The following is a 26,507-nucleotide window of genomic DNA, read 5'->3' as shown; positions in this document are numbered from 1 at the left end:
TTTGTCGTGTCTGAAAAATGAATATCCAGAGCCAGGTTCTTTCCTGTACATCCTTCAGGTACCAGTTCTTTGTGTAGGACCTACATCAGGTACTTCAGAAGCAGACAATGCATGGTCTTTGATAGAACACCATGAATCCACTAAGAGCAGAATTTTCTTCCTGTCATCAGGCATACTCGGCCAAAATACGTCACAATAGAACCATTTTAGGTCTGCTTTCGACACATTTGCTGTTTTTCCGACACATGATCTTATATTCAGAGGATTTACTGGCTTTTGACTGTGGAAATTTTCCACAAGGCTCGGATACAAGCACATACGTTAGCCACAATATTTCGCCTTCCATTGAAATCACAAGCATAATCATTAAACTGTGCTGTGTTTCAAAGACTGATCCAGCAATAGTGCAAACAACTGTTGTTTCTCTGGTTCACAGTGTTCGATGGCCATGTAACTCTTTCTCAGATCTGCTGTGATCAGCATGGAAGATGTATAGTCGAAAACTTTTCTGTAACAGTGAGGTTGCGTAATTTTGCAACAAAATCATCACACACCTGTGAGAAATTTGCCTCCTTATCCTGACAATTCCTGCACACTGTGTAGGCTGTCAACAACGTAATTCTGCTTCTTGAAGTGATATACCCAGAAATCAGAAGCTTTAAACTGAATTGTATTTTGTAGCTCCATTGCTATCCTAAGTTGCATGGCCCACACTCACAATGTCAGGTCGTGAATAATTGCTCCGTCTGTTCCCTTCTCTTTCAATTTCTGCAGGACAGTCCGATTGATTTTTTGAGTCGATGGAGTATTCATGTTTTTCTCCAAGTTTTACAGAATGTTCTTGTTCTCAGTTATCTTGAACTACTTTGTTATTGACGCATGCAACAGACGTATCGCCAGAGGTTCACCTGTTGTAGGATTTGTGGTCCAGTACACAGAAACGTGCTGCTTTTAAGCAGTTCAGTCCTCTTCTGTCATATCTGCTGGACCATGAGTGCTTCCGCCTTTTGCGCGAAAGCACATACTCAGATGCCGTTGAACTCAAAGTAGAGGTAGGTGACTGTTGTCATGAGCATTGCTGTTCCTTATCGACACCATCTCTGAAGTCTGTTTCTTCGTCCCATTCTTCCCCATCGCCTCCAGCAAATCCTAATGTCCAGATATGTTCCACAATCTCCATATCATTTTCCAGGAGAGTAGTTACGTGTTTTATGATATCTGATTTCGGGATGTACGGAGACCGATTGCTTGCTCCAAATCGAGAGACCAAGGTAGCCACTGTGACTTTCGGATCCATCTGCAATGTAAGAAGATAATGTCCAATACATTAGTACTTAACAACATATGGGAACATACGGGAAGTAGACGTCATGACAGTAATATGTCCACCTACAAATGGTTTACTGATACTTTGTGGGTCCTATAGCTTCCAAATGCCTGTTCCTCTGCCCCTAAGATTTTAATTCTTCTGCTTATGACATAAGCTTCCAGAAAATATATGGGATTCCAGCAAGCTGTTATCAAAGTAGAGAAGGCTTACTTGTCAGTGCAGAAACTATAGACTCTATGAATATGATGATACACTTACGAACTGGGGTGATGTGAAATAATTTTTTTATGAACTTACGGTGCGCACAGTGTCAATATAGTATTTACAGTTCACGTGATCCAAAAATTTCTATACTTCCTCTTTTCACTGTGTGTATGACAGTGATTCATTTGAAACATATACGATAAGGAAATGAAACAAATCCTAGGTGGAATAACAACAGTGGATAGATGTTACCACATAGAAGAGGAGCATGTGCCCCCTCCCCCCCCCCCCCCCTCCCCCGACACCTCTGTGTGTGTGTGTGTGTGTGTGTGTGTGTGTGTGTGTGTGTGTGTGTGTGTGTATAAGTACTTCTCCATTTTTCAATACTGCTACTTTCTTATAGACAACAACCTTATCAGAGACCCTCCGATAAATCTTTCATGTAATGCAGACAGCTTCACACGTGGCTTGACTGTTTGCAGAGTGTATCACTAACCAAATATGTGTGGGCCATTGTTACTTGACAATAGTTTCAGCACTGATGTTCAACAGAGAACATTATTCTAAAATAAATGTGGTATCGCTGTTTGAATAATTATCATGATTCCCGTTGTAGCTTATCACGGCTTCACAAAGTAGACTGTGTGCCATTTAGGTAGTGGTAATATTTTGTAACTGTAATTGTGATGACCATGTTTTGCCACTTATTTTGATATTGAAATTGTTAATGTATGTGTCTGTTTTGCAGGATCCTGAAGTTAACTGGAAGTTTGTTTTGAAAAGAATTAAATCAAAAAGTCTTCTGTGATTACATTTGTCTTGTTGCAATGAATAAAGAATTCAAATAATACTTTTAATGATTAATATTTTTGTTCTCAAGTAGCAGAAGACAGGGCATGTGGGAGACTTAGAAATGTTTCTTATTTATCAAGACTGAGAATATCTGTGATGTTAAAATGAAAATGTATTTTGTATCAGAATAAAATAAGTAGTGGAAGAAATGTTTGTGATTGTCTTTTTTTAATACTGACTGTAAAATCTAGGTTAGTTCTGCCCACCATTGCGCATAATAACTCTGTGTTGGAAGTTTGCAGTAAATTTAAGGTTTGCAAGTTTCAGTTGCAGTCCAAAAGTAGTGCTATTGTGATTATTTCATTGCTACATTGTTTCCCAAATTTGTATGTTATTGAGAACACCCAAATAGGTGTAAGCTGAAATACATTTAACTATTGGGATATGGTACACCATGTGTGTATAAGCGAAACCTCATAGGCATACTTTTTGACTTGGAAAAGGCATATGGTGCTACTATTAAGTCAACTCCACGACTTGGATTCTTTGTTTTATTGCTATCACAAAGTTATTATAATTGAGTTATAAGTGATTAACATTTTAGGTGCAGGGTGAGATTTACCTTCTCAAATCATTTTATACAGAAAAAAAGATGCCTTTTAGGGAAGTATTTAAATTATCACCCTTTTCATTCTTTCATTTACAGTAAGTTATCCACCACAAAGTATTCTGTGAAATGGTCCTGAGATTCTTACTTGACTCCACATTTGAAAGATCTTAAAGCTGATTAAATGAAAGCCTTGACATATTAAAATGCCTTAGAGGCAGACAGAACTAGCATACTGCAATTCAATTGAAGCTTCAGTCTTTCTAACATTGATTATAGTTGGACAAAAATATGGAAACACCACGGGAAATGCATGCTTGAATATGTGCTGTTGCATTTGACCAGGAACGGCACCTGTGTAAAATCCTCAATACAATGCAAGTGTCAGTCATAGTCAGAACAGTATTCTTTGTGGTTGTGAGTGCATTGAGCTTAAGTGAATGGGGGAAAAATATTTGACACTCGTGTGGTGGATGCTTCTTTAACCAAGGTAGCCAAAGTTTCTGGTGTTTCAAGAGGCACCATATAGAAGATTTATACTGCATACAGGGAAAGCAGGCAAACATATCCGCTAAGTAACAACACAGATGAGACCGTGTGTTGACTGATGGTGATGGATAGTCGTTGAAGAAGATTCTGATGAAAAATAAGGGGATGACAACTGCAGAAGTCACTGCAGAATTGAGTGAAACTCTTGAAACCCCTGTCAGCACCGAAACAACATGAAGGGAGCTCCATAAAACCTGGACTGTGGAGCGGTGGAAGAAAGTAATTTGGTGAGATGAGTCATGCTGCACATAGTTTTCAACTTTTGGCTGAGTTTACATCTCAAGAGTGAAACATGGCAGGTGTTTGGCTATTTGGCAGCTGTATCATGGTTTTCCACGGGTACTCTGCAACGACACATTACTGTCAAGGAATATGCGACCATTTTGGCTGATCGGGTGCACTCCATGGTACAGTGTTTATTCCTCAATAGTGATGGTGTGTTGCAAGACGACAGGACCCCTGTTCACACTGCTCGCATCATCCAGTACTGGTTTTGTGAGCAAGAGGATGAAGTGTTGCTTCTCCCCTGGACAACAGTCACATGACTCAAGTACAGGGCTATTACAAATAATTGAAGCGATTTCATAAATTCACTGTAGCTCCATTCATTGACATATGGTCACGACACACTACAGATACATAGAAAAACTCATAAAGTTTTGTTCGGCTGAAGCCGCACTTCAGGTTTCTGCCGCCAGAGCGTTCGAGAGTGCAGTGAGACAAAATGGCGACAAGAGCCGAGAAAGCGTATGTCGTGCTTGAAATGCACTCACATCAGTCAGTCATAACAGTGCAACGACACTTCAGGACGAAGTTCAACAAAGATCCACCAACTGCTAATTCCATTCGGTGATGGTATGCGCAGTTTAAAGCTTCTGGATGCCTCTGTAAGGGGAAATCAATGGGTCGGCCTGCAGTGAGCGAAGAAACGGTTGAATGCGTGCGGGCAAGTTTCACGCGTAGCCCGCAGAAGTCGACGAATAAAGCAAGCAGCGAACTAAATGTACCACAGCCGATGGTTTGGAAAATCTTACGGAAAAGGCTAAAGCAGAAGCCTTACCGTTTACAGTTGCTACAAGCCCTGACACCTGATGGCAAAGTCAAATGCTTTGAATTTTCGGCGCGGTTGCAACAGCTCATGGAAGAGGATGCATTCAGTGCGAAACTTGTTTTCAGTGATGAAGCAACATTTTTTCTTAATGGTGAAGTGAACAGACACAATGTGCGAATCTGGGCGGTAGAGAATCCTCACGCATTCGTGCAGCAAATTCGCAATTCACCAAAAGTTAACGAGTTTTGTGCAATCTCACGGTTTAAAGTTTACGGCCCCTTTTTCTTCTGCGAAAAAACGTTACAGGACACGTGTATCTGGACATGCTGGAAAATTGGCTCATGCCACAACTGGAGACCGACAGCGCCGACTTCATCTTTCAACAGGATGGTGCTCCACCGCACTTCCATCATGATGTTCGGCATTTCTTAAACAGGAGATTGGAAAACCGATGGATCGGTCGTGGTGGAGATCATGATCAGCAATTCATGTCATGGCCTCCACGCTCTCCCGACTTAACCCCATGCGATTTCTTTCTGTGGGGTTATGTGAAAGATTCAGTGTTTAAACCTCCTCTACCAAGAAACGTGCCAGAACTGCGAGCTCGCATAAACGGTGCTTTCGAACTCATTGATGGGGACACGCTGCGCCGAGTGTGGGAGGAACTTGATTATCAGCTTGATGTCTGCCGAATCACTAAAGGGGCACATATCGAACATTTGTGAATGCCTAAAAAAACTTTTTGAGTTTTTGTATGTGTGTGCAAAGCATTGTGAAAATATCTCAAATAATAAAGTTATTGTAGAGCTGTGAAATCGCTTCAATCATTTGTAATAACCCTGTATTATTGAGCCTTTGTAGTCTACTTTGAAGAAAAGGTTGCATGATTGCTATACACTTTCATTGTTATTTCATGAATATGCCACTATTTTGCAGGAAATGTTTTAAGAATCTCTTTAAAACATGCAGGACCTGTGTTTATCTGTTCTGCGATGACTGGAAGCTGTTTTGAGTGCCAGCATATTTCCTACACTGTATTAGGCATGATGATGTGTTTTTGGTGTTTCCAAAATTTGTCAATTCCCTGTATATACATCAGCTTGATTGTATCTGAAGATATTAGACGGAGTCCAACATAAGGGCATTACATTGGCTGCTGGGGCTTACAGAAAAAATGCCACACTCAGCCCCTGACTGAGATGGGGGAGCCTCCTGTTATACAGCCTGTGGCAACTCCTCATGGTGTAACATGGCTGCAAATATCTGTACTTTGAACATATAGTTGTATACCCATATGTTGCCTATCACTGTATGTACCACTTACAAGCACAACACTCAAATGCGACGAGGTCCTGTTTTTATTTGAGCAGAGCGACTGTTGATCGACTAAGTTGTAGGAGGCACAAGTGTTCTGTCTTACGGTTGGAGTAGGCTTCCTCCCTAAATACTGGAGTGAACCAGGATATTCCTAGTTTAATGGGGCTAATTAAGTCACATACTCAAAAAAACTATGTACCGTCAAACGAGATGATTTTGGACACCGGGGCGAATTCGGACAGTATGGCTTATTTTGCTCTTCGCCACTGCATAGAAACAAAGAGTTACCTATTTTAACGTCCGTGCGCCAGTTATTTTAAGTGCAAGATTGCATTTATCACTTTCCACAACTTTTATTTTACATCAATTGTTTCCTAGGTGAATAATTAACAAACAGTTTCAGTGTTAAAAATCCAAGCATTATCATAAAGTTGAAACTTTCTATTGTTGCACCGAGCGGGAAGTTATTGTAACCATAATTGTTGATGCGCTCAGTAGCTAACAGCATTGGGACAATTTCTGTACAAGTATGTCAAGTTTCTTGTGCAAGGTTATAAAATAACGACGGTTTTTGTAAAACTGTGTACTGTGTGGGGTGGTTTTGGACAATGCCAAGAACGTATAAGAGCATGAGAGATGCTACAGTACAGTGTAATTATGACCCGTAACTTTTAGATAAAGCTGTCCATGATATTCAGAGTGGTACATTATTGTACAGAAAAGCCTGAGATTTGTATGGTATACCTAAATCAACCCTACAAAATAAAGTGCAGAAAGCACATCCGAAAAAAATGGGAGGACAGCCAGTGCTAGAAGAAGAAGAAGAAGAAGAAGAAAAAGAAGAAGAAGAAGAAGAAATGTTGAAGCAAGGTATCTTGAGGGCTGCACATTGGGGATTTCCCTTCACTAAATTGGATATTAGATATTTAGTTAAAGGCTACCTTGATAAATCTGGTCGAAAGGAGAAAAGAGAAAAAAATCAAATAAAAAGCACGTAGAATTTAAAAAAAAGGCAGTAACTGTTCGAATTCGCCCTCTATATACCGTAACTTCGGACAGAGACTTAAAAAACACACGTGTCGGAAATCACCCCAATCCATGGGGTGACTTTGGACACTTTATTTAACTGACTCGGACAAATATGCCTACACATACATGTTCTGGTTCTAGGATATTTTATTCGTTACACATATACCCTACCACTTTCATAACAATCCATTTAATCTAACAATATATACGAAAGTTACAATCAAAATAACAACAAAACTGTCTGAATTCCCCCCGTTTGACGGTATACACTTTTTGTCTCATATGCATTGTTGTTACATTCATCCAGTTGTGGTGAAACTTTGACTTGTTGTGCGTGCCCACTAAGGTTTCTGAATTAGCACATCCGTTTTATGATGGATAGTGCAAGTATGTGTGTTTCATATAGTTTGCAATTGTTTGTGTGTTTTTGGTGTTTGAGCGCAAATGCATGACGTAATGGAATTGAATAAAATACAGGTATCGACATTTCAGTTTGTATGTGACATAGCAAGTGGTAATGAATGTGAAATTGCAAGTGCCAGTTAACATTAGATAACACGAGGATCATTCAGTAATTAAAGAGACAAATTGGGGAAAAAATTGTTAGTAGAGCAAGTTTGGTACTTTTATGACTAAATTGGTATCATTGAAATGAGCCCTGATCAGCTGATGTATCAACATTGTTTTGTATATAACCTCAAACGTACATTTCAAGATGGTAAGTCTGCTTGAAACGTCCACATTAGTTGAACAACATTCTGTTATCCTTTTTTTTTTTACACTTGCTGAAGGTGAGAAACTCTAGAATGTCTAAAGTTTATGGTGAAGATTGCATGAATAGTGTAAATTTTTACAATGTATCCTGCATTTTTGGTAGTCACTGTCAGAATACTCTCCACTGTTCCTTTCTTATTCGTTCACCTTCTCCTATCCTTGCTCTGCTTCAGCATTTGGGGTTCCTCTTTCTCTTCCTCCCTGTGCGCTCCTGAAGGCCGACTCATGCGTCTGATGTGTAATTATGACTGGGTAATGCGTAATTCCCAGCCCTGGGTCAACAGGTAGGGTTCGCACGTACCCCCTGATACAAGCCGGGCCCAGGGAGGGGTGATTGTCTGAGCTGCTACCTTCCCCAATTGCCTGTAGGTCCCTCTGTCAGGTGTTTGGGAGGTGTGACCTGAGGTGTGAACTATCACCTAAGCCTGGTGTGCCCTCTTCTGAAGAGGGCCCCAGTTGGAAGGAGCACGCCATTGGAGATGATGGCAATCATGGGGGATTTTCTTGCAATGAGCCAATCATCTTCACAGTCAACGGTTACAAAACGTAAACAGAATGAGGCTAATGATTCGAAGACCCTTCCAGCTGCACCATGGTTACTTGTGGTTTCACGTACTGAAGATGGTCAGTTCTTCACTACGGTAAATTTGTTTATTATTCAGAAAGGTGTTGATGCAGTTGCTGGCCCTGTGAAATCCTGCTCCCATTTACGCAATGGCACTTTGCTTTTGGAGACTACTTCTGATTCTCAAGCACAACAATTGCTTGCAGCTTTGCTCTTCCATGGCTACGCTGTTTGTGTTGAGGCCCATCGAATGCCGAATGCTTCCCATGGTGATATTTACACTAAGCTGCTCAATGGCGTGTGTGAGGCAGAAATCCAAACATACCTCTCTCATTAAGGTGTCATTGCCGTCCACCGGGTGATGAAAAAAGTAGATGCATTGTTAGTGCCCACATGCACACACACTCTCTTTTTTGATAGAATGGTTGTTCTGTCAAAAATCAAAGCAGGTTATGAAGTTATCACAGTCAGACCATATATTCCAAAGCTGATGTGCTGCTACCTGTGTCATCATTACAACCACACTCTCGAGAGTCCTGTTGACACCCACCTAATGTGAAACCTGTGGTAGGGATGCTCATGAGGGCAACTGTCTGCCACCTCCTCCTCCCTGCTGCATCAACTGCAATGGCGACCATGCCACCCACCGGCTCCTCTCTCGATTGTCCCATGTATCTCGATGAGCAGGCTGTCCAGGAGATCCAGGTGAAGGAAAAAGTGCCTCACCTGGTCGCTCGCAAGCTGTTCGCTAGTCAGAAACTCTGCAGTCTACCATCTGGCACCTACAGTACTGTTCTAGCTACACCTCGCTTCATGAAGGACATGGCCACACAAACATGAGACCTCAAATTTAGTACCGCAGTTGCGAAATCGACCAGCATCATGGTAGCATCCCAGTCTCCTCCTCCAGCTGTGTAACATGCTACCAAACTCTCGCCTCATGGGTCGTAGTCACCATCAACACAACTGGCAGACCAGAAAGGACAGGAGGACTACTCTGATGAAGACTTCGTGTGTCCCTCCAGCCAACCACCACCTGAGTCTTCCTCTTCTAATCAAAAAGGCTTGAAGACGTCAAATAAAGGCAAATGGTCTTCTCCTTCACTGACTCAAAGATCCTCTTTGATGGTGTCGCTACGTGATACCCTTGCCAGGCTGACCTCCATGTTGCTGGTGCGCACCGCTAACCGTTTCTCTGCCCTGGACTTCGCAGGCTGACAGCAGAAGAATGCCGATGCTTCTGTAGACCTCATGGAGCAGGATCCTCTTTCCTATGTGCCACGTCGCAACGAGTCCTTGAAGGCTGGCACTTGGCAGCCACTGAGGTGACACTCCTTCATTTTTTCATCATCATGGCTCTCCGCCAATGGCACATTCACTTCCTTCGATCCAACAAGAGGATTTATGCCTGCTCTTAGAATTACAGCGACCAATTGTTCTCTGCTTCAGGAAACAAAATTGCATCCTCACAACTGCTTTTAACTCTTGCATTTGTTCCCGGTTCTTTTTGACATTCCCCCCGAGGTCGACATTCCGTCTCATGGGGGAAGTCGCATTGCTCATACGGGATGACGTTCATAGTCAACCCATCTCCCTGACTATGCACATTCAAGCAGTTGCAGTTCGCCTCTTTGTTCCTTACTTGACCTTTTCCCGCAGACTTCCTCCAGCTTACTGGGCAGCTACCTCACTCCTTTCTGCTGCTTGGAGACTTTAATGAACACCATCCCCTTCAGGGATCTCCCAGAACCTGTCAGAGAAGCACACTCTTGGCTGACCTTCTTAATCAACTTCACTTCTTCTTCTGCCTTAACACAGGAGCAGACACATTCTTTTCAGACTCCACACACCTATTCCCATTTGGACCTCTCCTTCTGCACTGCCCAACTTGCCCATCATCTCAAGTGGTCCACTCTCTCTGACACACATTCGAGTGACTATTTCCTGTGTGCTATCCATTTGCTGACTCCTACCCCACCTCCATGCACACCCAAATGGCAGCTTAGTAAGGCGAACTGGAGGCTTTACTCTCTTCCCTGGCAACCTTCGATGAACAACATTTCCACAGTTGTGATTACCAGGTGCTTCATCATGTTCTTTGGGATAGCAAAAAAGCTAGTTGGATTTCATTCGCTAGTTCTTTTAACAGTTCCACTTCATCTTCCGTTGTGTGAGCCAACCTCTGATGATTCTGTGGGACCAAGATCCATTCCCCAATTTGTGGCCTGAGAATAGCAGACAATGTCATAGTGGAATCTATTGCTATCTCCAACACCTTGGGCTGCCATTCTGCGGAGATTTTGAGCTCCTCCCACTATCACCCTGCCTCATTGCATCGGAAACAATCAGAGGAGGTTCGGGCGATACTCTTCTCTTCTCTGAATCGCATGTAATAATTGAGTGCCAAGGTCATCACAAATTCCCGAACCCTGACCACATTCACACCCCTCATTCAGCCAACAAGCATTTATTACATCCGCAGTGAACATCCTTCAATCCCTCATAGCTCGCAGACATTATGTTGCTGACCTTTTCCATTTGCCACAACCCTCAAAACTCGCTCCTAACATCCCATGCAAACCACAACCAAAACACAAAACTGTGTTGTCAACTTATCTACTGCAAACCTTCATCCTATAAATGTTTGTCATATTCAAAGGCCACATCTTCAGCTGTTAATGCTCCTCCTCCCCCCACCCCCCACCCCCCACCCCCCACCCCCACCCCCAATCCCCCCACCCACCAGGTCTGGGAAAGAAAACCCTACTCCCTCTTGGTGTGGAAAATTGCCAAAGATATCACGCTTCCCAAGGGGAGTTGGAATACCTTATCTCGTGATGTTAAATTTGCTATCTTTCTGTACTTTTTTCTCTATAACTGTTATACCTAGAACATTGGAATTTGACTGCTGATTTCAGCATGTATTATTAGCTCACTGAAGTAGAATCAATATTTCTTTCTTGGTGATATGATATTTATGAAATTTTTACCCTTAAGCCATTTTTAATTGAGAAAAATTTCACATGTGTGTTCTTGATTCAGAAAATAATTCAGTTATTCTCATGAGTATATTCAGTGGCACCTTTTAACAATTTTATAGCATTTCTTAAAATTTCAATGTCATTGGTTTAATGATTTCTGAGATAAAGGTACATATAACACTGAAAATATCAAATGCTAGAGAATGCGATTAAAGTAATTTATTATAAAAATTCACTAGTATCTCTTATTTTGTCAAAAGTGTCCAACAGAGTAATCAGAGTCATCTTATGGTTCTTCTTCACCTAGAAGATTTCTTCTTCTTGCTGTCCTTGCTTTCTTTGCAGTAAATTCAGCTGCACACTGAGCCTTGTGTACACACAATTTATCCAGAAGCTGAAGCCCTTTGACAGTTTTTACAACACGAACAATGTCAAGCCTTTCTATGACCTTTAATCTACTCAGATGACCATTATGAAGTGAAATAATGTGATCACTGACTCCCCTTTTCAGTTTTTATCCCAACAAATACATTATTAGGCACTAGAGTTCATATGCTGTTGTTGAATGACACTTTTCATTTCCAGGTACAGTGATTAAGGTGCAAACGAAACACTAGACTTGAAATGCAAACTTGCAGATCAAAAGCAACTGTAAACACTGCTGGTTGGTATGATAATGATACCTACTGAAAGATCAAAGTTTCTACAACTGAAGAGAGAAATCTCCACCTTTCTATATCTAACATTTTCAGAAATGAATACAAACGCATCACAAGTGGGGTAACTTTACTGAGCACACACAAAATTTTGAAAAATGAAGTAAAAATATTTACAATTAGAATTTAACAAATTTTATGCCATTTTGAGTAGAAAATTCAAACTTATTTTATAGACTTAAAAATGGAAATGTGATTTTTATTATTTTGTGGCATCCCAACTCTTAACAAAAACGTACCCCTCCTGGAAAATTGTCTCCCTTCTAATAGACCTCAACAATATTCAACAGGTAGTAGTCCTTACCACCCTCTGAAAATTTCTCACAGACAACAACTTCCTGATGTCCAAGCAGTTTGTGCTCTGCAACGAGCACTTGACAATCTAACAATTCTTAAGCTTGGTTGAGTATACCTTGTAAGACAAGGGCAAGGAAAGAAACTACAGCAGCAATGTTTAGAGACATTGAAATAGCTTTTGATCATGTCTAGTATGGTGGCTTCATCCTCAGATTAGATCAGTTTGGGTGTCCTGAGCAAACAATCTGGGTTATTGATTCCTTCCTTTCAAAGTGGCACTTTTCTGTAGTAAATAATATTTGCTCCAGCCAAGTAAAACTGAGGCAGGAGTAACGAAAAGTTTGGTGTTAGGTTCCGCCCTGTACATTCTTTAAATGAATGACATATCTAAAAAGAATGGCAGTGAAAGAGCACATTAGACTGGCAACACTGCAGTCTGAGAACTGTCAGAACCTTTTTTTATTCACAGATAACTACATAAGAACTTTTTAAAAGCCACTATTATTTATACTCGTTTCTACATAAATATTTTACAACACTTCTATCCATGTTATTAGCTCAAGACCAACTGTTAAGAGGAGGCAATGAGAATTTTATAAGAGAAAGACAAGAAACCAGTAAGACTGTAGAGAAAACAAAACAAAAAGCTGTGTAGAGCAGAGACCACCTTAAACTACTCAATATGGCATAGTAACGTGCAACTGACAGAAAACTGTAAAAACTTGGCAAGATTTAAATAACTGTTTGTTAGTGCCAAACATGAATAAGCCATACAGATAGTTGATAATGTAAGACAAAGGCATTGGAAGTAATGCTAGATGAGGTGTAAAAGGCCATTTGAGGTATAAAGAATGGAAGGAAACTTGGACGTGATAGTGATCTGATGGAGATGATTACAGCTGGAGGTAAAGTGATACAAAGAAAATTTGAAAAATTACTTACAGAGTTTTTGTGAAAGAAGACTATTCTTCGAAAATGTGACCTTGCCTTTTTTGTGAAGGAAAATTATTACAGTAGATATAACAAAAGTCTCTAAACCTATTGACTTTTTATCCAACATGTACATGATATTCACTAAAACTATTACTGTATTCACTAAAACTGTCATGAAGCAAATGAGCAAACTGACCTTAGAAGAGGCTACAACACAGTGGGCCAATTGAGATTTAACAAAATTGAAGAACAGAATAGTGAGTATGGATTACTATTTTGTCTGGGATTCATAAATTTTGAAAAAAAACTTTGACTCAGCTTCAACAAAATCTGTACAGATGACTCTTCAAAAACAAGGCTTTGATTCAAATTATGTTTGTGTATTAAAGAAAATATACCTCAGTGGTGCAGTTCCCATTAGACTTCATCACGATAGTGAGAAATTAAAAATTAAGAGTAGTCATGAAAGGAGATCACGTATCACCAATACTCTTCTCAACCATCTTAGAAATAGGTTTCAGATTATTAAAGTGGGAATAAAAATACAAAGACAGAACTGGTGTTAATGCAACATATCCGAATCACCATTTGGACTTGTGTGTGTGTGTGTGTGTGTGTGTGTGTGTGTGTGTGTGTGTGTGTGTGTGTGGATAAGCTTCAACAACAAATGAAAATGCTTAACAGAGCAAGCTTGAAAATACACCTTTAAACCAATTATAACTTTAAACTCCTATACCAACGATGTATCAAAGGGGAAATATTACAAATTGACACTGAAGTTATAGAACCAGTTGATATCTTAGTAACTGGATTGGTAGTAGAACAAATAAGCAGATTAAAAATGGCCTGAAGAGCATTAAATAAACTAAATAATTTAATTGTGTGTAGGCTTCCATGGCCAGAGTCAGCTGACAGAAGAGTTCCATGAGTATCACACTATGTTATAATGTAAAAAAAACTGTACTGGAGAAACCAACATTTGGGCCATGGTTACAGTAGCCGCCTCCTGGGTCTACCGATCAGTAGCTAGCTTACAGTTTACTGTGTCTTAATAGTGACTTGCAACACTGAGGGCTTTCAAATGAGAAAATAATTCTCAACTTGAAGGTTAATTGGTGAGCATTGGAGATATGCGTTTTGGGAATTATTAGGAGGGAAAAAAAAGTGTCAAAGAACAGACTGGTGGAACACACAGTTATAACACACACGAAAATGAAATCAAGCTGGGTGTGATAAATGATAGGTAGACAAAGGCACTTCTTTTCTGGATTGCAAAAGATGCGAAAAGATGGAGATAATGATCTAATGGAACAAAATAAATATTGCTGCGATCAATGGCTGTTACAAAATAGTCATTAGAGGACAACTTTGAAGTGTCATCTCCACCCTAATCGACTTTCCTTGTCCATATAATCAAGGCTTTGTAAGAGTTGGCATGTGTCACCCTAGTGTCCCATGGGACCATAGTTCATCTTGATGAACCAGAGATCTGGGTTACAGAAGGACAGGAAAATGAAGTTCCACTGTAGTCCTTTCTGGTATTGTGCAAAATTTAATATTTCAAAATGTTCCATTCATTGATGTCCTTTTTGTTTTCTGAGATTTGTTTCCACTATCAATATCCCAATTTACATAGGCTTTAACACTTGGTAAATCAGCTATACTGTTGCTTCTACCACAGAATGAGATCACACAGTTTGAGACACTGTGACATTATGAGAAGCTGGCTCAAGCAGTGAGAGGCAGTGGTGAGTGCTTTGACAGCTCTTGGTGGCTAACCAACTGTGTGGAGTGCAGGTGGGCTCATGGCTAGGCACCAGTTGTTGGTTTTTTTTCCCAAGGCTCGAGCATGTGTACTTGGCTGAAAGATGGAGATGACTCAGTGGTAGCAAATGTGGACAAAATGAAAAAATGAATATTATATTTTCAATGAAACTATGTTGAAACCCTACATACATGGTACAGCAAAACTAAGTACACCAGAAAAATTGTGGCTATGTGAGTAGCTCATTGCAATTTCAAGCATGATTCTACGATAAGTATTAAGAAAATTATAACTGATTTAGTTACAATAGCTTATAAAATTAATAACAACTGAACCACTGGAGCAAACTGATCATGAAGAGTGGAATGAAAGCTAATAACATCAGTAAACACCACAAGAAGCTACATCGCACATCATGCATGTATATAAAGAATTACAGACTTGTTTATTAAAAGTTTACTTGCGAAGTTGCCAACACTATAAATCCTCCCCAGTACTATAAAGGCAGCGTGTGTTTCTTAGTTCCTTATCATATTTTCCTAGTCGATGAGTGCAGATTGTAATGAGTAACACATGAAAGTAAAAGACAGTCCAACTAAAGAGCAGGACGACACTCGTTCTCCCAACTGGGCATATGTATTTATAATTTTATGTTATTTCTAGTTGTATTATAAAACCGGATTTAGGTATGCCCTTGAATTGTGTTTATAACTTGTTTAATATTCTGTTATTTTTTTCAATGATAATTTCAACAGTAGTCTAGTTAGTATCTCACATGTATGTGCAATTAACTTTATAGGTATATGAATGGTGGTCATTAAGTACCTTGCGTGGATTGAGTAGTGTGTGACATCAGAGAAAGTATTTAAGGGCAAGCTCTATGACACACATGATCTTTGATCTTTTGCTGACTGGTGATCATTCAGGGTGTATACACTCAGGGACAACTGGGAAATTCAGGAAAAACTCGGGAATTTTTTAGAATTCTGGGAATTTTTCATTGATTTAGTCTTCAGTTACATTTTTATAATTTTGGCTGGTAAGAACTGATAAACAGCAAAGTGTGTCAAAGGCTTTAGACCGAAGACTATGGAATACTTCATAAAAATAAACTGCTGCCGATGAGTGTGGTGTCATAACTGTTTACATTAAATTCGTTTGAGCAGTTGCCAATGGGCTCACATGCATGCACAGTTGAGTTACATATGGGCAGTACCTTTTTCTGCTTCCGGCTACTTGAAGTGTGGCTGTCAGTTGTATCAGCAGTAGTAACAAGTAGCCAGATGCTACCCAGAAAACGTTTTCTGGTGCGCCAAAGCAGCCATATTTGTGCATTCACAGAGCAGTCTGGGTTGTAGTAGGGAGGGGGTTAGTCTCCACGTGAGCCGTGTTTACATTAGCGAATTTGCTGTTTCCTCCTTGTTTACAGTTCTCACGTCAAACAAAAAGAAAACAGGATGCTGTGGCTGGGAGCTGTCAAATGGATTAAAATACATTCACATAATTATGGAAGGCTAAAATATGTTATTAGTGTCAGTTTTTCTGATTTTATTTTCTTTCCACTTTCTTGGCAGTCAAGCATTAATAGCACCGTAGAACAATGAAGTTATTTTTGTTGGTTTGCTAAATAAAGATGGCTTTTCTTAATCTTTTCCGCAGAGGCAATCAATTTCTTAGAAATGAAATGTTTCATTCCACACTATTGGCTAGTTTTAACCGTTCACTGAATTTCAAGTGCACATTTTCACCTTCTAGCTCTTATTGCATTATGCCATAGTAAAGAACCAAATACGAGATAATACAGTACTGATACTCGAAGAAAAACCACAATGAAAAGCTTAACATCAGGTTGGGCCTACTTCACTGTCAATCTGGACATATGAATGTGCACTTTAAGCTGAATTATTCATTTTAGCATGGTTTACGAAATTCTGTTGCTCCAGCATCCTCTGACGTTCTATTTCTTTTATGACGTCATGTAAGATCTCATTAAAAACGTACAGGCTACGTCATTGTAGCTGTCCACACACAGTAATGCCCGTTTTCTGGCGCTCTCTGGTGACTGCTGAAACGAACCTATTTCTAACAGGTCGCGGGAAAATATTGTGAATGATGCTTTGAAAAGCATTACTTTCAAAGTAAATTTCCTTTTGAGCAAGATGAATTCTGTTACATGTGAGAATGTGCAATGAATTTCTTAAATCACAGAATGTTTGACTCTCATTCAACACATTGAGGACCAGCCACTCAGAAGAATTTCGAGCACAAAAGACCAGGAGGTGGTCTGATGGCTTGGTTACCCCTGTATGCAAAGGATTGGATCAGTTTTGGTCCCCGCCTTCTGGCTCATGATGATGGTAGCAAAATGATGGGATTGATGGATCTTAATTATAAGTGTTTAGTTGATGATGTTGTTTTAGAGTTGTGATGTATGTGTAGGTTTGGTGTTGGCTTTAAGGAATGTGGTAGGTTCTAGTTGTTGTCATTATGGGAAATTTGCTTCTGGGGTTAGGTGGATTTTGGCCTAAATTTTGGTGAGGTAGTGTTTGGAATTGGATGTTTGAAGGAAAACTTTATGGATTTTGTTTTGATAATGTCAGGGATTTTGAGGATGTTGTTTGTTGTGAAAATGTCTCTGTGGGGTTGGTACCGACTAGCACCAGTAGCGATTCTGAAGAATCTGTTTTGCACTCTTTGGACATGTTTGATGTTGGTGTCCGCAACCATGGACCAAATTTCCGAGCCATATGTGATTGCAGGTTGGTTGATGGTTTTGAATATTTTCTACTTAGATCTGATATTTATCCTGTTCTCTTTGAAGAGGGGATAAAGTCTGAATATCATTCCTGAGGCTTTATTGCATATGTCAGCGATATGGCCTTTGAAGGTGAGCTTTTTATCTAGCCTGATTCCTAGATATTTCACAGAGTGTGTCAATGGAAGGGTATTTTCTCCAAATGTGATGCTTAGTTCGGGTGGAATTCTTTTGTTGGTGAAGAGTATAGCCTGTGTCTTCTCTTTGTTGTTTGTAATTTTCCAGAGGTTTGCCCAATGTTCTATTTCCTCTAAGTGTTGCTGTAGTTTCCGAGCGATGTGTTGTAGATTTGAACTGCTGTGTTATACTGCAGTATCATCTGCGAACAGTGGTAATGTCCTCCAACCTATTGGGGGATGTTGTTAGTGTATGTGGAATAGAGAAGGGGTCCCAGCACCAAGCCTTGTGTACTCCAGACTCTATTGATCTAACATTGCTGTCAGCACCCGGAATGTAGATGTAGAATGTTCTGTTTCTGAAGAATGAAGCAATCAATTGGAGGATGTGGCCTGGGCAGTTATAGTTGTGAAGTTTTAGTATGAGGCCCTGGTGCCATACTCTGTTGAAAGCTTTTTTGATGTCAAGTAGGACTGCTCCTGTGCTGTGGCATATAGTACTGGCTTGGCATATTTGTTCTGTTAATCTTGTGATCTGCTCTTCCCTGAATCCAAATTGTTCTGGTATTGTGATGTTATTGTCCTTTAAGAACTGTTTCAATTCTGACTGGATGAGTTTTTCTAAGATTTTTCCCGGGAAACTGAGCAACAATATAGGCCTGTTGTTTTGTGGGAAGAGCAAGTCCTTGTTTGGCTTTAGCAGCATTATGATCTTGGGTTGTTTCCAAGATGTGGGAAAATAATTAAGTTTCAAACAGGCATTGTAAATGTTCATCAGATGGTTGATTGCTGTTGGTGGGAGATGGTGTAGTAATTTTTTTATTTATTTATTTATTGTTCCGTGGGACCACATTTAGGAGAAGTCTCCATGGTCATGGAACGAGTCATAAAATGAAATATTAGAAACATATTCAGGCGACAAGTCGTTAGTTTAAATAAAGAAAATCAAGAATGTAACACTGGAATTTGCTTAATTTTTTAGCTCTTCCAGGAGCTCCTCGACAGAATAGAAGGAGTGAGCCATGAGGAATCTCTTCAGTTTAGACTTAAAAGTGTTTGGGCTACTGCTAAGATTTTTGAGTTCTTGTGGTAGCTTATTGAAAATGGATGCAGCAGAATACTGCACTCCTTTCTGCACAAGAGTCAAGGAAGTGCATTCCACATGCAGATTTGATTTCTGCCTAGTATTAACTGAGTGAAAGCTGCTAACTCTTGGGAATAAGCTAATATTGCTAACAACAAACGACATTAAAGAAAATACATACTGTGAGGGCAATGTCAAAATTCCCAGACTATTGAATAGGGGTCGACAAGAGGTTTTCGAACTTACACCATACATAGCTCGAACAGCCCGTTTTTGAGCCAAAAATACCTTTTTTGAATCAGAAGAATTACCCCAAAAAATAATACCATATGACATAAGCGTATGAAAATATGCGAAGTATACTACTTTTCGTGTTGAAATGTCACTTATTTCAGATACTGTTCTAATGGTAAATAAAGCGGCATTTAGTTTCTGAACAAGATCCTGAACATGGGCTTTCCACAACAGCTTACTATCTATATGTACGCCTAGGAACTTGAACTGTTCCGTCTCGCTTATAACATGCCCATTCTGTCTGATTAAAATGTCAGTTCTTGTTGAATTATGGGTTAGAAACTGTAAAAACTGAGTCTTACTGTGATTTAGCATCAAATTATTTTCCACAAGCCACGAACTTATATCATGAACTACATTATTTGATAATGTTTCAATATTACACACAAGATCCTTCACTACCAAGGTGGTGTCATCAGCAAACAGAAATATTTTTGAATCACCTGTAATACTAGAAGGCATATCATTTACATAAATAAGAAACAGCAGTGGCCCCAGCACCGACCCTTGGGGAACGCCCCATTTAACAGTGCCCCATTGGGACTGAACATCATTACCACTCTCAATATTGCGGAGGATTACCTTCTGCTTTCTGTTCTTAAAGTAGGAGGCGAACCAATTGTAAGCTACTCCCCTTACTCCATAATGTTCCAACTTCTGCAGTAATATTTTGTGGTCAACACAGTCAAAAGCCTTCGTTAAATCAACGAAAACACCTAACGTTCGCAACCTTTTATTTAATCCGTCCAAAACCTCACAGAGAAAGGAGACTATAGCATTTTCAGTTGTTAAGCCATTTCTAAAACCAAACTGTACATTTGACAGCAAATTATGTGAATTTAAATGCTGCAGTAACCTTGTATATACAACCCTCTCGATAACTTTAGCAAACACCGATGGCATAGAAATAGGTCTATAATTGTCAACATTATCCCTGTCTCCCTTTTTATAAAGTGGCTTCACTACCGAGTACTTTAATCGGTCAGGAAACCGACCACTCCTAAAGGAAAAGTTACAGATATGGCTAAGTACTGAGCTAACATACGTGGAACAATACTTCAGTATTCTGCTAGATACCCCGTCATATCCATGAAAGTTCTTGGTCTTTAGTGATTTAATTATTAACTCAATCTCCCTCTTGTCAGTATCATGGAGGAGCATTTCAGGTAACAGTCTCGGAACACTTTTTTCTAAGAGCGCTATGTGATTCCCTGTTGGGACTAGGTTTCTATTTAGTTCACCTGCTATATTCAGAAAGTGATTATTAAGTACTGTACATATATGCGACTTATCAGTAACACGGACATCCCCACTACGCACTGATTCTATATTCTCGACCTGTCTCTGCAGACCAGCCACTTCCTTTACGACTGACCATATGGTTTTAATTTTATCCTGAGACTTAGCTATTCTATCTGCATACCACATACTTTTTGCCTTCCTAATAACTTTTTTAAGCACCTTACAATACTGTTTGTAATGGGCTGCTGCATTTAGATTTTGACTGTTTCTAACGTTTTGATATAATTGCCACTTTGTTCTACAAGATATTCTTATCCCTTTAGTCAGCCACCCAGGCTGCCTGTTTGTGCTAGTACCCTGTTTTGAACGTTCTAACGGAAAGCAACTTTCAAAGAGCACGAGAAAAGTCTTGAGGAAAGCGTTATATTTATCGTCTACTGTATCAGCACTATAAACATCTTGCCACTCTTGTTCCTTGATAAGGTTTACAAAAGTCTGTATAGCAACTGGATCAGCTTTCCTAAAAAGTTGGTAACTATATTTAACATGTGTTGCAGCACAAAAATCTTTTAGACTTAAAATTTGTGCATTATGATCTGAAAGGCCATTCACCTTTTTGCTAACAGAATGCCCTTCTAATAATGACGAATGAACAAAAATATTGTCTATGGTTGTTCTACTGTTCCCTTGCACTCTCGCTGGAAAGAATACGGTTTGCATAAGATTATATGAATTAAGGAGGTCTACCAGCATCCTTTTCCTTGCACAATCACTTATACAATTAATATTGAAGTCACCACATATAACTAACTTTTTGTATTTCCTATAAAGTGAACCAAGAACCTCCTCTAGCTTTAGCAAAAATGTTGTGAAATCGGAGTCTGGGGATCTATAAATAACAACAGTAAGAAGTTTAGCTCCACTAAATTTAACCACACCTGCGGTTTGATGTTGTCTGGTCTGGCAGCCTTTTTGGAGTGTATGTTTTGGATGTGGCGGCATATTCTGTCTGCATGTACTGTGCTGAATTCCATCTTGTTGACTTGTCTTAGCACCATTTCTTCGTGGTCATCAATGTCTTGCTGTACTGATTCAGGAGCACAAAACTGTTGCTCTAGTGAGTCTGCTAGTGCTTCTGCTCAGTCCTTGGGGTCATATACAATTCCTCTTTCCCCGTGGGGTGGCTGTATGGATGTTTTGTCCATCTTCCTGGATTTAATTAGCCTCCAGAACTTTTCATCATCATTTACCGCAGCTTCCAGAGTTTCTTCCCACAGTTAACTGCTGTGTTGTTGGAGTGCTCTTTTTAATTTTCTGGCCAGTATTTCAGCTTTTCTGTGGTCTGCAGGCTCTCGGTAGTTTGCCACCTCTTTCGGATTCTTCTTTTCTCATTTATTAGATTGCAAATATGCGGTGGTAGTGTGTCTCGACTGGTGGTGTGTGTGATGATTGTGATGAATTTTGCTCTCTGTGATGATTTTTGTGAACTCCTCTATGGCCTAATTTATTTGTTTCCTGGTGCACAATGGTAGTGTTTCTGGCGTGTTACTTGCAACCAGATTATTATATTTGATCCAGTTAGTCTGGATGTCCTTGATTGTTCTATTGTTATGGAAGTTTGCCAGGTTTCCATTAATTTCTAGGATTACTGGGCTGTAGTCAGAGTCCAAACCATTAACCACTTTGGTTGTTATGAACAAGGCAAGATTTTTAGCCGAGAATATGTCCATGATGTCTGGGCATCATTTCGAGTCATAGTGGTAGTGGATGGGTCCATCTGGCACTATGGTTGCCATGTTTTGGTTGTTGTCAAGGAATTTCCTCAGAGTTCTGCCATTGGTGTTAGTGGCATTGCAGTTCCAGGACCTATGTTTGACATTTCACTTGCACAGGTCAGAACGTATTCGCTTAGTTGCCGTAGTTGCTGGAGGTCTTGTATGCGCATACTCCTCCCAGATGTTGGGTTGTTTGCTGCTACCAGTGTGATGGTTCTGTTATAAAGTTGAGTTTCTATGGCTGTTGCTTCCATGGCTGTGAGATGAGGTGATTCCTCGATGCACTAACTTATTTTTGACCAGAATGGCTGTCCCTCCACCAGGTCTGTTTGATCTGTCGCTCCTGTGGACAGAGTAATTTCCATGTTTCTTGTGTGAATGGGACAGTAGGGCTAAGGATCAACACTGGTGCAGAAATAACTGGCCTGTGAGGGAGTCTTTAAAACATGGCAAGAAGAACATACTACACAAAAACCCTGTAGATTCAAAAAATGTACTCCTACCAACTCTACATATAAAGTTAGGCCCAATGAAACAGTTTGTAAAGGCTTTGCCTAAAGATGGACCATGTTCTTAGTATCTCTGCCAAACGTTTCCACACCTTTCAGCAGCTAAACTAAAAGAAGGCGTCTTTGTTGGACCTCACATTAGAAAATTGATGTTTGATGCTTGGGTAGCTCAGTTGGTAGAGCACTTGCCTGCGAAAGGCAAAGGTCCCGAGTTCGAGTCTCGGTCCAGCACACAGTTTTAATCTGCCAGGAAGTTTCATATCAGCGCACTCTCCGCTGTAGAGTGAAAATTTCATTGTAGAAATATCCCCCAGGCTGTGGCTAAGCCATGTCTCTGCAATATCCTTTCTTTCAGGAGTGCTAGTTCTGCAAGGTTCGCAGGAGAGCTTCTGTAAAGTTTGGAAGGTAGGAGATGAGGTACTGGCAGAAGTAAACCTGTGAGGACGGAGCATGAGTCGTGCTTGGGTAGCTCAGTTGGTAGAGCACCTGCCCGAAAAAGGCAAAGGTCCCGAGTTCGAGTCTCAGTCTGGCACACAGTTTTAATCTGCCAGGAAGTTTCAATTAGGTCATGTGTTAAAACAGTGACAGTGTCTGCTCCATACGTACCTGATTATTCTTCAAGAACTGTGAACTTCGTGATTATGTTTTTACTGCTCATAGATGTTCAACAGTAAACTATTGTAGCAGTATGTGGAGTTTCGCCTGTTAACTATTAATGAGGCTTATCAAAGGTTACATAATAGTGCACTGGCCATATAACTGTGTAATATTGGGGGTTGTGCAAAGTGAAAATTAATGTACTGTGAAATGCAACTTTGCACCTGTTTGCTACATGATTTACAGTAGTGTGTGTTGGAATCCACAACCAATTTTTCAGCCAGTGTAGCAAAGCAGTACGTCGACAAATGAAAAAATGAAATAAAAGCAGGTGGAACCGCCACACGCTACACAAGAAGCTTCAAAGAAAAAAGAGAAAGAAAATACAAACCAATTCCAGCTGACAAGTGAAACCTATATTAACGCATATTATTGTTTTAAGTACCTTACTGTAAATACAAACCATGCTTATGTTGTAACAAAACATTTCATTAATTTCCCCGTTCACCGTATAGGATTTTTATACTCTATAATAAAAAGCATATTGCTCGAAAACTATGGGTGATACAAAAAAAACTAAGGCTAGATTTGGATTCAACTTAGCTAGCAAAGTAAAAAAAGTTAAATAAAAAGTCTTAGTTGGCCTGTGTAATTTTATAACTGGCATGAGTGATGTCGGTAACGTAAAATTTGTGAAGAGACAGCAATAAGGGGGAGCTCAATCGTGGGCTAATATGCATGCTGAGTAATTAACTGATAAAAGACCTCTGAATCTACATTTTTAAGTAACTGCTGGGGCAAGTGTAGCAATTCAGACCGTAAAATGACTTCTTAAACAGGATGGGTTATACAAGTGAATTTTATGTCAGGGAATGAAATAAACTGAACTATTCAGACAGACCACTGGGGATGCTTTCATCAATGTCTATCTTAAAAAGACGACTTTAAGAGTCATTGCAGTGTGAAATTATTCACATTCCTTCTGAATATGTGGAGGAGTTCCAGAATTTTGTTGAAAAGATGAATAGAGTGAAATTACTGATACGGATGTTCTGCTGTTGGTAGCTGCTTTTCTTGATAACTCTTCCTGTAACAATTTGGTTGAGTGACTACGTTATGAAATGATGGACACAATACTGTAGTGGTTAACTTCAACTCTTTTCACATATATTAATAGGAGAAATAATACGATGATCAGCTTTTCTCTCTGGATTTATATATTTCACATATCACAGGTCAGTATCTACACTTCACATCTCGACAGTGGCAAAATATTTATTGAACATTTTCTTCACAAATTTTGGTAAAATACACATAATAAATGTTCGCAAAATAAGTCTTTTTTTTTTTTTTTTGTCTTTAGTCTACTGACTGGTTTGATGCGGCCCGCCACGAATTCCTTTCCTGTGCTAACCTCTTCATCTCAGAGTAGCACTTGCAACCTACGTCCTCAATTATTTGCTTGACGTATTCTAATCTCTGTCTTCCTCTACAGTTTTTGCCCTCTACAGCTCCCTCTAGTACCATGGAAGTCGTTCCCTCATCTCTTAGCAGATGTCCTATCATCTTGTCCCTTCTCCTTATCAGTGTTTTCCACATATTCCTTTCCTCTCCGATTCTGCGTAGAACCTCCTCATTCCTTACCTTATCAGTCCACCTAATTTTCAACATTAGTTTATAGCACCACATCTCAAATGCTTTGATTCTCTTCTGTTCTGGTTTTCCCACAGTCCATGTTTCACTACCATACAATGCTGTACTCCAGACATACATCCTCAGAAATTTCTTCCTCAAATTAAGGACTATCATTGATATCCTTTCACCTTGTATTTTAATTCCACTCCTGAACCTTTCTTTTATTTCCATCATTGCTTCCTCAATGTACAGATTGAAGAGTAGGGGCGAAAGGCTACAGCCTTGTCTTACACCCTTCTTAATACGAGCACTTCGTTCTTGATCGTCCACTCTTATTATTCCCTCTTGGTTGTTGTACATATTGTATATGACCCGTCTCTCCCTATAGCTTACCCCTACTTTTTTCAGAATCTCGAACAGCTTGCACCATTTTATATTGTCGAACGCTTTTTCCAGGTCAACAAATCCTATGAAAGTGTCTTGATTTTTCTTTAGCCTTGCTTCCATTATTAGCCGTAACGTCAGAATTGCCTCTCTTGTCCCTTTACTTTTCCTAAAGCCAAACTGATCGTCACCTAGCGCATTCTCAATTTTCTTTTCTAGTCTTCTGTATATTATTCTTGAAAGCAGCTTCGATGCATGAGCTGTTAAGCTGATTGTGCAATAATTCTCGCACTTGTCAGCTCTTGCCATCTTCGGAACTGTGTGGATGATGCTTTTCTGAAAGTCAGATGGTATATCGCCAGACTCATATATTCTACACACCAACGTGAATAGTCGTTTTGTTGCCACTTCCCCCAATGATTTTAGAAATTCTGATGGAATGTTATCTATCCCTTCTGCCTTATTTGACCGTAAGTCCTCCAAAGCTCTTTTAAATTCCGATTCTAATACTGCATCCCCTATCTCTTCTAAATCGACTCCTGTTTCTTCTTCTATCACATCAGACAAATCTTCACCCTCATAGAGGCTTTCAATGTATTCTTTCCACCTATCTGCTCTCTCCTCTGCATTTAACAGTGGAATTCCCGTTGCACTCTTAATGTTACCACCGTTGCTTTTAATGTCACCAAAGGTTGTTTTGACTTTCCTGTATGCTGAGTCTGTCCTTCTGACAATCATATCTTTTTCGATGTCTTCACATTTTTCCTGCAGCCATTTCATCTTAGCTACCCTGCACTTCCTATTTGTTTCATTCCTCAGCGACTTGTATTTCTATATTCCTGATTTTCCCAGAACATGTTTGTACTTCCTCCTTTCATCAATCAACTGAAGTATTTCTTCTGTTACCCATGGTTTCTTTGGAGCTACCTTTTTTGTACCTATGTTTTCCTTCCCATCTTCTGTGATGGCCCTTTTTAGAGATGTCCATTCCTCATCAACTGTACTGCCTACTGCGCTATTCCTTATTGCTGTATCTATAGCGTTAGAGAACTTCAAACGTATGTCGTCATTCCTTAGTACTTCCGTATCCCACTTCTTTTCGTATTGATTCTTCCTGACTAATGTCTTGAACTTCAGCCTACTCTT

The 26,507-nt window shown here is 39.8% G+C and overlaps 1 protein-coding gene across 3 annotated transcripts in view; it reads left to right on the top strand.

Annotated features, from left to right (window-relative positions):
- LOC126470404 (trafficking protein particle complex subunit 5-like) overlaps positions 1-2,526 on the top strand; it is a 54,246-nt gene extending 51,720 nt beyond the window's left edge. For all 3 annotated transcript variants that reach the window (XM_050098252.1, XM_050098251.1, XM_050098253.1), the window contains exon 6: positions 2,283-2,526. The gene's annotated coding sequence lies outside the window, so the exon portion shown is untranslated. The remainder of the gene's footprint in view (positions 1-2,282) is intronic.
- The last annotated feature ends 23,981 nt before the right edge of the window (positions 2,527-26,507 follow it).

Source organism: Schistocerca serialis, chromosome 3 (assembly GCF_023864345.2).
Source record: "Schistocerca serialis cubense isolate TAMUIC-IGC-003099 chromosome 3, iqSchSeri2.2, whole genome shotgun sequence".
In the NCBI taxonomy this organism is placed as follows: domain Eukaryota; kingdom Metazoa; phylum Arthropoda; class Insecta; order Orthoptera; family Acrididae; genus Schistocerca; species Schistocerca serialis.
Note: the sequence above shows the minus strand (reverse complement) of the source record. Positions and strands in the feature narration are given on the sequence as shown.